Genomic DNA, 12,039 nt, shown 5'->3' with positions numbered 1-12,039 from the left:
GTTGTCCTTGTCGGTGTCAAAACCGGCGGATCTCGGGTAGGGGGTCCCGATCTGTGCGTCAAGGCTGATGGTAACAGGAAGCAAGGGACACGGATGTTTACCCAGGTTCGGGCCCTCTCGATGGAGGTAAAACCCTACTTCCTTCTTGATTAATATTGATGATATGGGTAGTACAAGAGTAGATCTACCACGAGATCATAGAGGCTAAACCCTAAGAGCTAGCCTATGATGGTATGAATGTAATTGTGATCTATCGACTAGCCTGGCCTTGGTTTATATAATGTACCAGAGGCCTAGGATAACAAGACTCCTAGACGAATACGCTGGTGGGGAGGAGTCCTTGTCTTGATCACCAAGTCTTGTAGAATCTTCCTTGTATGCGGGAGCCGTCCGAACTGGCCCATGAGTATACAGCCACGGGGGTCCTAGGCCCAATCTAACTGATTGGGAGATGACATGGTGAGTACCCCCTAGTCTAGGACACCGTCAGTAACCCCCCTGAACCGTTCTTCAAGTTGGGGACGCTCCTTGATTCTTCCGAACTGTTCTTCATCTTCGGTCGTCGGTCTTGAAAACTGGTTCAACAAATCTTCTTATCTTCGATCTTGAGGATCGCCGAAGTAAATCCGAAGAGTTTACATATCGGGCATCCGAGGGGCCCCTTTAAGTTTCCGGCCTTTATCAATGCCTTGTTATTTTTATGTCATACCTCGGTTTTGAAGTTGTTCCCGAGTGACAACGTCCTCTTGCGTCCGAGCTCCAACGCCGGATTGCATTCGAGGTATCTTTAGCAGCCGAGCACCAACACCGGACCGCTTCCGAGCTCCAACGCTGGAATATATCCGAGCTCCAACGCCAGACTATGTCCAAGCTCCAACACCGGACTATGTCAAGCTCCAACGCCGAACTGTATCCGAGCTCCAATGCCAGACTATGTCCAAGCTCCAACGCCAGACTATATCTGAGGTGTCATAGATCACCTTGGTTCAAAAAAGTTGAAGGAGTTTAGCTGAGCTTAATGTCGGAAATGCCCTCTACGGAGCCAACCACTAGCGTCCGAGCTTTATGCCGGACTGCTTGCGGGGTGTCTATTGTAGTCGAGCACCAACGCCGGACTGTATCCAAGGTGGTGCACCACCTCGGCCATGGGCTGACTTTTATGAATTTAATTCTGAATTGTGCAATGTAATCTCTACCGAGATGTATAGCCAGTACCCTCAAGGTGCGTGTTGGCCTAATATCCGGGATGCACCTGAAGGAAAAAATCAAACCGCTGACCCTAGTAGCCCCTGAGACTCTGGTCGATTCATAATATCAGCCTGAGGATCAATTCCCAGCTCGGCAGCATACTTAGGAATAGAAACGCGGTGTGCAAAGTCCTCGAGACTCAGGTTGGGTGCAGCCGACCAACATGAGGATAATAATCTCCTCGAAAACTATATTGTGCTTTAAATTTTCTGCATTATATTGTCAATGCAGTAGCCCCCGAGACACTGGTCAGGTGGCAACACCAGATCAGGGGATCGATGTACCCCTTTAATATTTGTAAATAATAAGCCCGAAGCCCAGTAGCCCTCGAGCCTTAATGCGGGCACGGGAGGCCGAATTAAGGATCGATATCCATAGTAAAATGACTCTATGTACACAAGTACTTTACGTCATTAATGCTCGGATCCGCATTGTACAAAACTTTGTTGACCAACCATCGGCTCCAATCTCCTCGGCCAGCAGCCGAGGAGTGTTTGTCCTACTTTATAAAGCCTTTATGAGGGCAAAGATTTATGGCAAACAGGGCAATCCGGCCATACGGTTTTATAAACAAAGGTACGCAGAGAGACATGTTATATTATTGTTTAACATAAGAAACATCGTCCAAAGAAAATAGTCCCGCTATCGGTTCCTTTCTTTGGTTTGTCATGCTAAGCATGATCATGAAACCTCAGCTCCGATCTATGTGGGAGGAAAATACTGAGGATTTAGTTCGGGGAAAGCTTCCAAACTCTATGGTCTAAATGAACCCAAATTTTTACCTCCGCTGCGACCGTTTATAATCTGAAAGTGGCCCATCGTCGGCTTCTACCCCCTTGTAGATGCTATGCAGGGTGTTTCCGCAATAACAAAACAACCCTTAGCCGATGTCTCGGTGCCCGAAGGCGGTTGTGTTAGCGGAAACGAGGCAATCAGATATGCGGGCTTTATGACTTTAACTTAGTCATAGGAGCTTAAAGTTGGGAGGCCAGCAAGTAGCCCCCCCCCCCTCGGTTAGTGTTCGGCGATAGCCGAGGTCAAGCCGTAAACACTTCGGCCAATGTTATGAAGGGACCATCATTTAATACAGTCATCGGACCGCTGACCAGTTTACGCTTATTGTGACAGTCAATTTTCGGATTTCTCCACTGAGGTGCTTAACCATGCGAGCTGGAAGCACAATCACAGTGGTTCTCCCTTTGCACACCTAGCCGAACAAAGCGGAGCGTAGGAGGCAAGCACGGGAGCCGGGCAACCCAACTATTGACCGAAGACACAATTCGAAACTGATGCATATATAGAAATATCCGAGAATTTTTGCCGAATCTCTAAAGGTGTCTGGTGTTGCACTGCGGGACTTATGCGGAAAACACACAAATGGTTGAAAAGTGCCATAGGATTGGAAAACCAAAAACGTCAGTAAAAACTCGACGTCCGAACTAGATCAATTGTTCGGTGCCAATCAGAAAATTGGTCTTAGAAAAAAAATTGTGCTTTTGTCGTGCTTTAACATGACACATCCTATCTCAAGACTTCAAGCGGGTCAGCCTACGGCTTCAACCTCCTATCCCGAAGGCGGAGTAATTCTCATTAGGCCAGTTTAGCAAACTTTAGCGGCTTTGACAGAGAAATTAGGCTCCCCGGCTATTGACCACACACTCACGTCGAAAAAAGGAATGATAGAAAAAAGACTTTGCAATGACTAAGAAGAACACTTATTATAAAACAGCTCACATAAATCTAAGAGCCCCCAAGCGACTTGGGTAAAAGAATTTTATGTATAATGATTGTATGTACCGAAGTACTTATATCATATCCGTGTTCACCCGAACTTTAAACGCGTCTTAACCGACCGTCGGCTTCTCCCTCTTCCGCCAAGGGCCGAAAAGTGTTATGTACTTCACCTATCGAGAATATCGATGGTGTTTCCAATAACCAGGCAATCATGCCATAAGGCTGTAACAGACAAAGCGCGCTCAGGAAACTTATGCTATATTACTAACGAAGTGTAAGAAGCATCTTCGAAGAAAATAGTACCCCCACCGATACCTTTCTTTGGTTGCTCATTGCTGCTATGAGACTTGTGCAATAGATTTTTTGTACTCATGAGTTCCGTTGTGTGCCGACCATTGTTGAAAACAGTAAGAGAGCTAGCTTTCAGCTTCACCCAGTCTGAGGTCCGGCTCGGATGAACCGATCGTGAAAATCGCAGAGGTGCTCCCTTTACTCCCTAGCCGAACAATCGGGAACTTAGGGGTAAGCACAGGAGCCAGGCAACCCAGCTTGCAAGTCGCTTAAGTCAACATGGTGCATATTGTGGCGTAATACACGAACAAGGAACGAATCCGTACAAGTATAATCATATGCAAGAGGAAAAGCTCCATCAATGGAGCCCCCAACTAAACGGGGTATTTGAATATGTGCGTCACAAACAACTTTGTGCCAAAAAGTATAATGCTTGTTCGAACCGAACAAAATTTAAAACCGAAAGTTTTTGAGTATGAAAGCAACTTAGCTGGTTAATGAGCTCGGTTTGTGGCGGGACGAAGACGCCCATTGATCTGTGACAGATCTGACAAGGTTTGCAGTCCTCGGCATGGCCGAGGTCCTAGCCCCCAGGCCCGAGGTGTGCGAGCAAGGAGTTCGGTACTCTGGAGTAGTGACCGCGTAACGCAGTCAAAATCGATTACCTACACACATAAAACGGTACGGTCCAGGAAATAATAATAATAATATATATAATCCTTGAATAATTGCTTTATGCGAGAATAATTTATTTAAAGAGATGTGGCCTGACGCCGAAGCCAATGTCGATGCAGGGCGTCGGCGTGACGCAGTGAAGGCGTGACAAAGCCTAAATTTGCAGGGTGGTCTGAGTTTCGGATGCGGCATTCGCCGAACTGTGTACGGAAACTGACCAAACCACCACGCAACCATTTTTACTGTGGCCGCCATTTGATAGACCTGTGTACAGATGATGGAACAAACCAGAGTAATAATACTTTAAGAAGAATAAGCCCAACAAGCAAAAATTGTTAGGGTTAATAGCACCTGGTTTATTTGTTGTAGTAGTCCGAAGAAAAGCGACTCCCAAAATTGAGAATCGATTCGCACACCCATTGCCTGATGGGCGATAAAGCAACGGCATGGCGATGCCGGCAAAGGTTGGCTTGCCAAGACAAAGCCTCCGGTCCAGCTAATGTGACGAAGCTGGTCGGCTGGTGACGCCGAAGTCACCGGAGTATGTCTAGCCGAGGTGATGGAGCAGGCCGGTGAGGAGTTGTTGAAGCTACCACATCAGCCGAGGTGTTGAAGTAGTTCGGCGTGACGGATATTGGCTCGAAGAGGCAACAGTGCGGCCATGCCGACCCAGGTCGTCACTTGTGACGTGGTCAATGCTGGCTTGATGAAGTGACCATGTGGCTATGCCAGTGTGCCCGCTCCGTGTAATCCGTGTAGCAGCGATGTTGGTGACGATTTATCCTTCGCGATGCCGAACTATTGTTCGGCTGGCCGAGATGATGATCCGAAGAAGTTGAGCTCGGCTTAACAAAGCGACGACATGTCCAGCGCAGGTCGGCCACCATGGAGTGATGTTGTCGAGCCGGTTTGACACCGGCGCGATGGTGAAGATCGTATTGTAGAAATACTTTTAATATTAATGGGATGTGTTTGAGAATAAAACACAATACCCCATACAAAAACTTCTTTTAAAAAGGATGTCCGAAATCCCGTTCATAAAGAAGATGAACTCGGGTCGAATTCGTTCTCGCGTAGAAAACAGATCCGAAAAGTGATGCACTAATCGGAAGGTTCCCGGAGTTTGGACGGTCGGATTGAGCTGAATTTTTGGCAGGTGGTAGATATGGGACGTCCGGCCTAGATGCTGGACACCCTGCTCCAAACTCGTCCGGATTCTCGTCCAGATTCAACAGGGCTCCGGTATATCAAAGATTGCCGGAGATTCCTACATCGGAACTCGATGAAACTTTTCCAGGGTTGTTGTAGACTTAATTCCACATAATTCCACCGAAGCAATCGTTTAGGTGACACTCGAGGAGGCGGTGGCGGCGGATACGAGTTTGCTGTCCAGAAAAACAGCACGGTCGCCTGAGGGCAATGTTGACGTTGAGCCCCTGAGCTCCATGGATAACTCCTCCATGATCTTGATAGAGATCGGAGTTGATGTTGATGAAGGCCCTCATCCGAACATGACGATCCGAGGTAGGGCGCAGTCCTCGGTCAAGCCAAGGTGACTAGTCGAGCTGGTGACGAAGAAACCGACGTCGTAGTTGACCTGTAGTCGAGCCATTGATCCTTTCGCCGATCACACAGCGGAACTCTCAATGAAAGCACCAATATCGGTGTCAAAACCGGCAGATCTCAGGTAGGGGGTCCCGATCTGTGCGTCAAGGCTGATGGTAACAGGAAGTAAGGGGCATGGATGTTTACCCAGGTTCGGGCCCTCTCGATGGAGATAAAACCCTACTTCCTGCTTGATTAATATTGATGATATGGGTAGTACAAGAGTAGATCTACCACGAGATCGTAGAGGCTAAACCCTAATAGCTAGCCTATGATGGTATGAATGTAATTATGATCTATCGACTAGCCTGGCCTCGGTTTATATAATGTACCAGAGGCCTAGGATAACAAGAGTCCTAGCCGAATACGCCGGTGGGGAGGAGTCCTTGTCTTGATCACCAAGTCTTGTAGAATCTTCCTTGTATGCGGCAGCCATCCGAACTGGCCCATGGGTATACAGCCACGGGGGTCCTCGGCCCAATCTAACTGATTGGGAGACGACGTGGTGAGTACCCCCTAGTCCAGGACACCGTCAGTCCTCAAGCTAATAGATCAACTCCGTATCACCGGTGGAGGACTCATCATCCGAGTAGATGAGAGTCTCACCTCCAGACGCGGAACTTTCCGCAAGTTCAACTTCTTGCGTGAACCCGACGAAGACGTGTTTCCGGCCGGCTTGAATTCCGGCCGGTTGCGTGCGCCGAACCCGCTCGACGAGGTTGGTGCAGATGTCCGTCTCGGGCTCAGATCCGCCAATCTTGCCCATGAAGACATGGATGCTGCCGAAGGGGACCCGGTACTTGTACTCAATTGAGTTGGCCTCGGGGCCCCAGCAGGCATCGTCGATGTAGAGCTTGCTACGGAGACTCTTTGTCATCCTGCCAACGACATACCCATCGATCCCTGGGAAAGAGCCCTTCAAGAACTCCAAACCACCATGCGTTGGTGATACGTCTCCATCATATCTACTTTTCCAAACTCCTTTGCCCTTGTTTTGGACTCTAATTTGCATGATTTGAATGGAGCTAACCCGGAATGATGTTGTTTTCAGCAGAATTGCCGTGGTGTTATTTTTGTGCAGAAATAAAATTTCCTGGGATGAGCTGAAACTTCATGGAGAATATTTTTGGAATAAATAAAAAATATTGGCGAAAGAATCAACAGAGGGGGACCCACCGGTTGTCCACAAGGGTGGAGGGTGCGCCCCCTGCCTTATGCTTCCCCTGGACCTCAACCGACCTCAAATCCAACTCCATATATTCATGTTCGGGGAGAAAAAAAATGAAAGATAAGGATTCATCGTGTTTTACGATACGGAGCCGCCGCCTCCTGTTCTTCATCGGGAGGGCAGATCTGGAATCCCTTCAGGGCTCCGGAGAGGGGAAATCATCGCCGTCATCATCATCTACCATCCTCCATCACCAATTTCATGATGCTCACCTCTGTGCATGAGTAATTCCACCATAGGCTTGCTAGACGATGATGGGTTGGATGAGATTGTCATGTAATCGATTAGTTTTGTTACAGTTTGATCCCTAGTATCGACTATGTTTTGAGATTGATGTTGCTATGACTTTTCTATGCTTAATGTATGTCACTAGGGCCCGAGTGCCATGATTTCAGATATTAACCTATTATGTTTTCATGAATGTATGTGAGTTCTTGATCCTATCTTGCAAATTATAGTCACCTACTACGTGTTATGATCCGGCAACCCCGGAGTGACAATAGTCGGGACACTTCCCGACGATGACCGTAGTTTGAGGAGTTCATGTATTCACTAAGTGCTAATGCTTTGGTCCAATTCTCTATTAAAAGGAGACCTTAATATCCCTTAGTTTCCATTAGGACCCCGCTGCCACGGGAGGGTAGGACAAAAGATGTCATGCAAGTTCTTTTCCATAAGCACGTATGACTATATTCGGAATACATGCCTACATTATATTGATGAATTGGAGCTAGTTCTGTGTTACCCTAGGTTATAACTGTTGCATGATGAATGCCATCCGACATAATTATCCATCATTGATCCATTTCCTAAGAGTTTTTCGTATATTGGTCTCTTCTTAGTTACTTTGCCGTTGCCACAGTTACGATTGCTACAAAATTGCTACTGTTACTTTTGCCATCGTTACCGTTACTTCCATACTACTTTGCTACTAAATACTTTTCTGCAGATATTAAGTCTTTTAGGTGTGGTTGAATTGACAACTCAGCTGCTAATACTTGGGAATATTCTTTGGCTCCCCTTGTGTCGAATCAATAAATTTGGGTTGAATACTCTACCCTCGAAAACTGTTGTGATCCCCTATACTTGTGTGTTATCAAGACCTTTTTGTGGCGCCGTTGCCAGGGAGCATAGCTCTATTTTCTGAGTCACTTGGGATTTATATCTATTGATCACTATGAGGAATTTGAAAGATACTAGAACCAATATTTTTCCCTTTACTACGAGGGGAGGTAAGGAACTGCCATCTAGCTCTGCACTTGATTCACCTTCTATTTTGAGTAAGCTTGCAACACCTACACCTGCTATTGATTCTAACATGTCACATGTTATTGATGATGCTACTTCTGCTATGAACGATGCTTATGATGCTACTACTTTGCTTGATAAAACAGTGCCACTGGTAAATTAGTTGATGAACATCTTGCTAGAGTTAGAACTACTGATTATGCTGAAGATGATGATATTTCTGAAACTGATGAAATTATTGAAACTAAAAACTTTGAAACACCTGTTAGATCTAGCTCTCCTAGGTATGAACTTCCTATTATGCCTGAGGGTTATGTTATGGATGGAGAGGTAGCTAGGGACGTTCTTGCTTGTAAGGATAGAGATGATCTTAAGAAATTATTATGCAAGTGGAAAGAAAAATCTTTGAATGCTAGAATGCAATATGATCCTAAGTTTTTTACTTCACCTATCTTTGTTACTAATAAGGATTATGAATTCTCTTGTCGATCTTGAGTTAATTACTTTGGTTGAATCTGATCCTTTCCATGGTTATGAATTTGAAACTATGGTGGCATATCTTACTAAATTGAATGATATATGCACCCTATTTGCTCATGAGGAAAAATTTGTTATTATTATACAAGCCTTGTTATTATATCATTAAGTTGTTTCCTTTCTCATTAAAGGGTGATGCTAAGACATGGTTCAATTCTCTTGCTCCTGGTTGTGTGCGTAGTCCCTAGGATATGATTTACTACTTCTCTACAAAATATATCCCTGCTCATAAGAAACAAGCTGTCTTACAGGAAATATTTAACTTTGTGCAAATTGAAGAAGAGAGTCTCCCACAAGCTTGGGGAGGCTTCTCCAATTACTTAATGCTTTGCCTGATCATCCTCTCAAGAAAAATGAAATACTTGATATCTTTTATAATGGACTAACCGATGCTTCTAGGGACCACCTAGATAGTTGTGCTGGTTGTGTTCCCAGGGAATGAACTATTGAGCAAGCTGAATTGCTATTGAATAATATATTGAGTAATGATAACGATTGGACACTTCCTGAACCAACTCCTAAACTAACTCCGAAGAAAAGGGTATTCTATTTCCCAGTCCTGAAGATATGCAAGAGGCAAAGAAATCTATGAAAGAAAAAGGTACTAAAGCTGAAGATGTTAAGAATTTACCACCTATTGAAGAAATACACGATCTTGATAACCCGACACAGGTAGTAGAGGTAAATTCTCTATAGATTTGATGAAGGTGATATTCCTCACAATAAGTCTGCTAGTCAATGCTTGGATGAGTTTGATAATTTTATTGTTAAACAAGAAAATTTCAATGCTTATGTTAGTAGACAATTGAAACGTAATTCTTACATGCTTGACTGCTTGGGTGATTATATGAGTAGAACCATTAATTATCTTAAGCTTATTAGTAAACATGCTTCCATGGTTGAAACTCAAGTATAACAAGTACTTAAGGCAAAAGATGATTTGCTCAATGAGTTGAATAGTAAGAACAATGATAATGCTGTTAGGGTTATGACTAGAGGTGGTAAAATGACCCAGGAACCTTTGTATCCCGAGGGCCATCCTAAGAGAGTTGAGCAAGGTTCTCAGAGAATTAATACTTATGCACCTAGTCCTAGTAATAAAAAGAAAAAGAAAAATGATAATACTTTGCATGCTTCTAGTGAACCTACTATTTATACACCTGAGAATCCCAAAGATATTTCTATTTCTGATGCTGCGACACAATCTGGTGATGAACATGAACCTAGGGATATTGTTAATGATGTTGTTCATGTTGATGCTCAACCTAGTAATGATAATGATGTAGAGATTGAACCTGCTATTGATCTTGATAACCCACAATCAAAGAATCAACGTTATGATAAGAGACTTTATTACTAGGAAGCATGGTAAAGAAAGAGAACCTTGGGTTCAGAAACCCATGCCCTTTCCTCCTAAGCAATCCAAGAAAAAGGATGATGAGGATTTTGAGCGCTTTCGTGAAATGCTTAGACCTGTATTTTTGCGTATGTGTTTGACTCATATTCTGAAAATGTCTCCTTATGCTAAGAATATGAAAGATATTGTTACAAATAAAAGAAAGATACCGGAAGCTGAAATTTCCACCATGCTTGCTAATTATACTTTTAAAGGTGGAATACCAAAGAAACTTGGAGATCCAGGAATACCAACTATACCTTGCTCCATTAAAAGAAACTATGTTAAAACTGCTTTATGTGATCTTGGAGCTGGTGTTTGTGTTATGCCTTTCTCTTTATATCGTAGACTTGAATTGAATAAGTTGACACCTACTGAAATGTCTTTGCAAATGGCTGATAAATCAACTGCTATACCCATCGGTATTTGTGAGGATGTCCTGTGGTGGTTACAAAAGTTACTATCTTAACAAACTTTATTATTCTTGATATTTCCGAGGATGACAGTATGCCGATCATCCTTGGTAGACCCCTTTTTAATACTACAGGGGCTGTTATTGATTGCAAGAAAGGCAATGTCACTTTTCATGTTGATGGTAATGAGCACACGGTACACTTTCCAAAGAAACAACCTCAAGTTCATAGTATCAATTCTATTGGAAAAGTTTCAACTATTGTTATTGGAGGTTTTGAATTCCATCTCCCTAATGTCAAAAAGAAATATGATATTCTTATTGTTGGGGACATGCATATCCCCATTGAGGTAACCTAATGTTATTCAAAAATTCTCTGGTTTCTTGTTATTCGAAAGAGGTTTGTAAATAAGACTTGATCAACCTTGTTAATGGATTCCTTCTGATGAGCATGAGATGGATGAATTTAGAAAGCACAACTTTCTGTACCTACCTTTTTATTTTCTGTTATTTAGTTTAAAGAAAGCAGAAATACCATTATCTGTCAGTTTTCTGAATTATCCGTGCAATAAATAATGTCCTGAAAATAAAAGTTCTCCAAATGCCCTGAAAATTTAGTATGATTTCTTTATAGAATATTTTAGAATTTCAGGCACTAAGAATGCACCAGGGGGCTGCACCAGTGGACCACAAGGGTGGAGGGAGCGCCCTACCCCCTGGGCGCCCCCTGCCTTGTGTTTCCCACATGGGTCATCCTCACTTATTCCAGCACCCACCCACTTCGTCTTCCTCTAGAAAAAAATCATCCCGTAGCTCAAACACATGTTCTTGCTCATCTTGTTGCCATTTTCAATCTCATTGTGCAAAGCTCCATTTGCAAAACTGTTTTGGGGGATTATTCTTTGGTATGTGCCTCCTCCAATGGTCCAATTAGTTTTTGTTCTAGTGCTTTATTTATTGCAATTTTTTGCTGCTTAGGTGACCCTGTTCTTGAGCTTGCATGTCGAATTTATATGGTCCAAAGTAGTTTTGATGCATGATATAGTCTCTAGGCACTTGCGGGAGTAGTTGCTATTAATCTTGTTGAGTTTGGTTCACTTTTATTTTGAGTCACTAGAAATTTCATATTTTTTCAGAGGGAGAAAATGATGAGGAGATTGTTGAGAGGTTCTTAAAGCCGGGGTTCGAAGGAAAATGAGAATGAAGAGAAGAAGAAGCCCAAGTATAACCTTCCTCGCACCATAGAGGTTCGGCCTTGTTAATGGCCATGTGATGCATTCTTGGAGGCGGATGGAATTCATGAGGATTTCTATTATTTGGCCGAGAATGTAGGAATCACCGACTTTCTCCACGATAAGTGTCATCAGTACCTCCTACTCACTAATACTTGTGTGCAAAATTTTCACTTTCATGCTAGGAGGTCATCACCCATGGTAGAATTTTATTTATATGATGAGCATAAGGAGATGACGCTTTATGAATTTTGCGAGGCTTGCAAGTTACCTTATGAGGGCAGTGTCGACGAGCCACGTCCTAGAGATGTGGAAGATTTTATTGATGAAGTTACCATTGGGGAGAGGAGAAAGGTGTCGGAAGCGAGAGTGGTTAGTTTACATTTTTCATGTTTTGCACTACTACTCGTTATTTGCTGGGAGATGTTTAATT

The sequence above is a fragment of the Triticum dicoccoides genome, chromosome 7B (genome assembly GCF_002162155.2).
Source record: "Triticum dicoccoides isolate Atlit2015 ecotype Zavitan chromosome 7B, WEW_v2.0, whole genome shotgun sequence".
Classification (NCBI taxonomy): domain Eukaryota; kingdom Viridiplantae; phylum Streptophyta; class Magnoliopsida; order Poales; family Poaceae; genus Triticum; species Triticum dicoccoides.
This window is presented reverse-complemented; position numbering follows the sequence as displayed.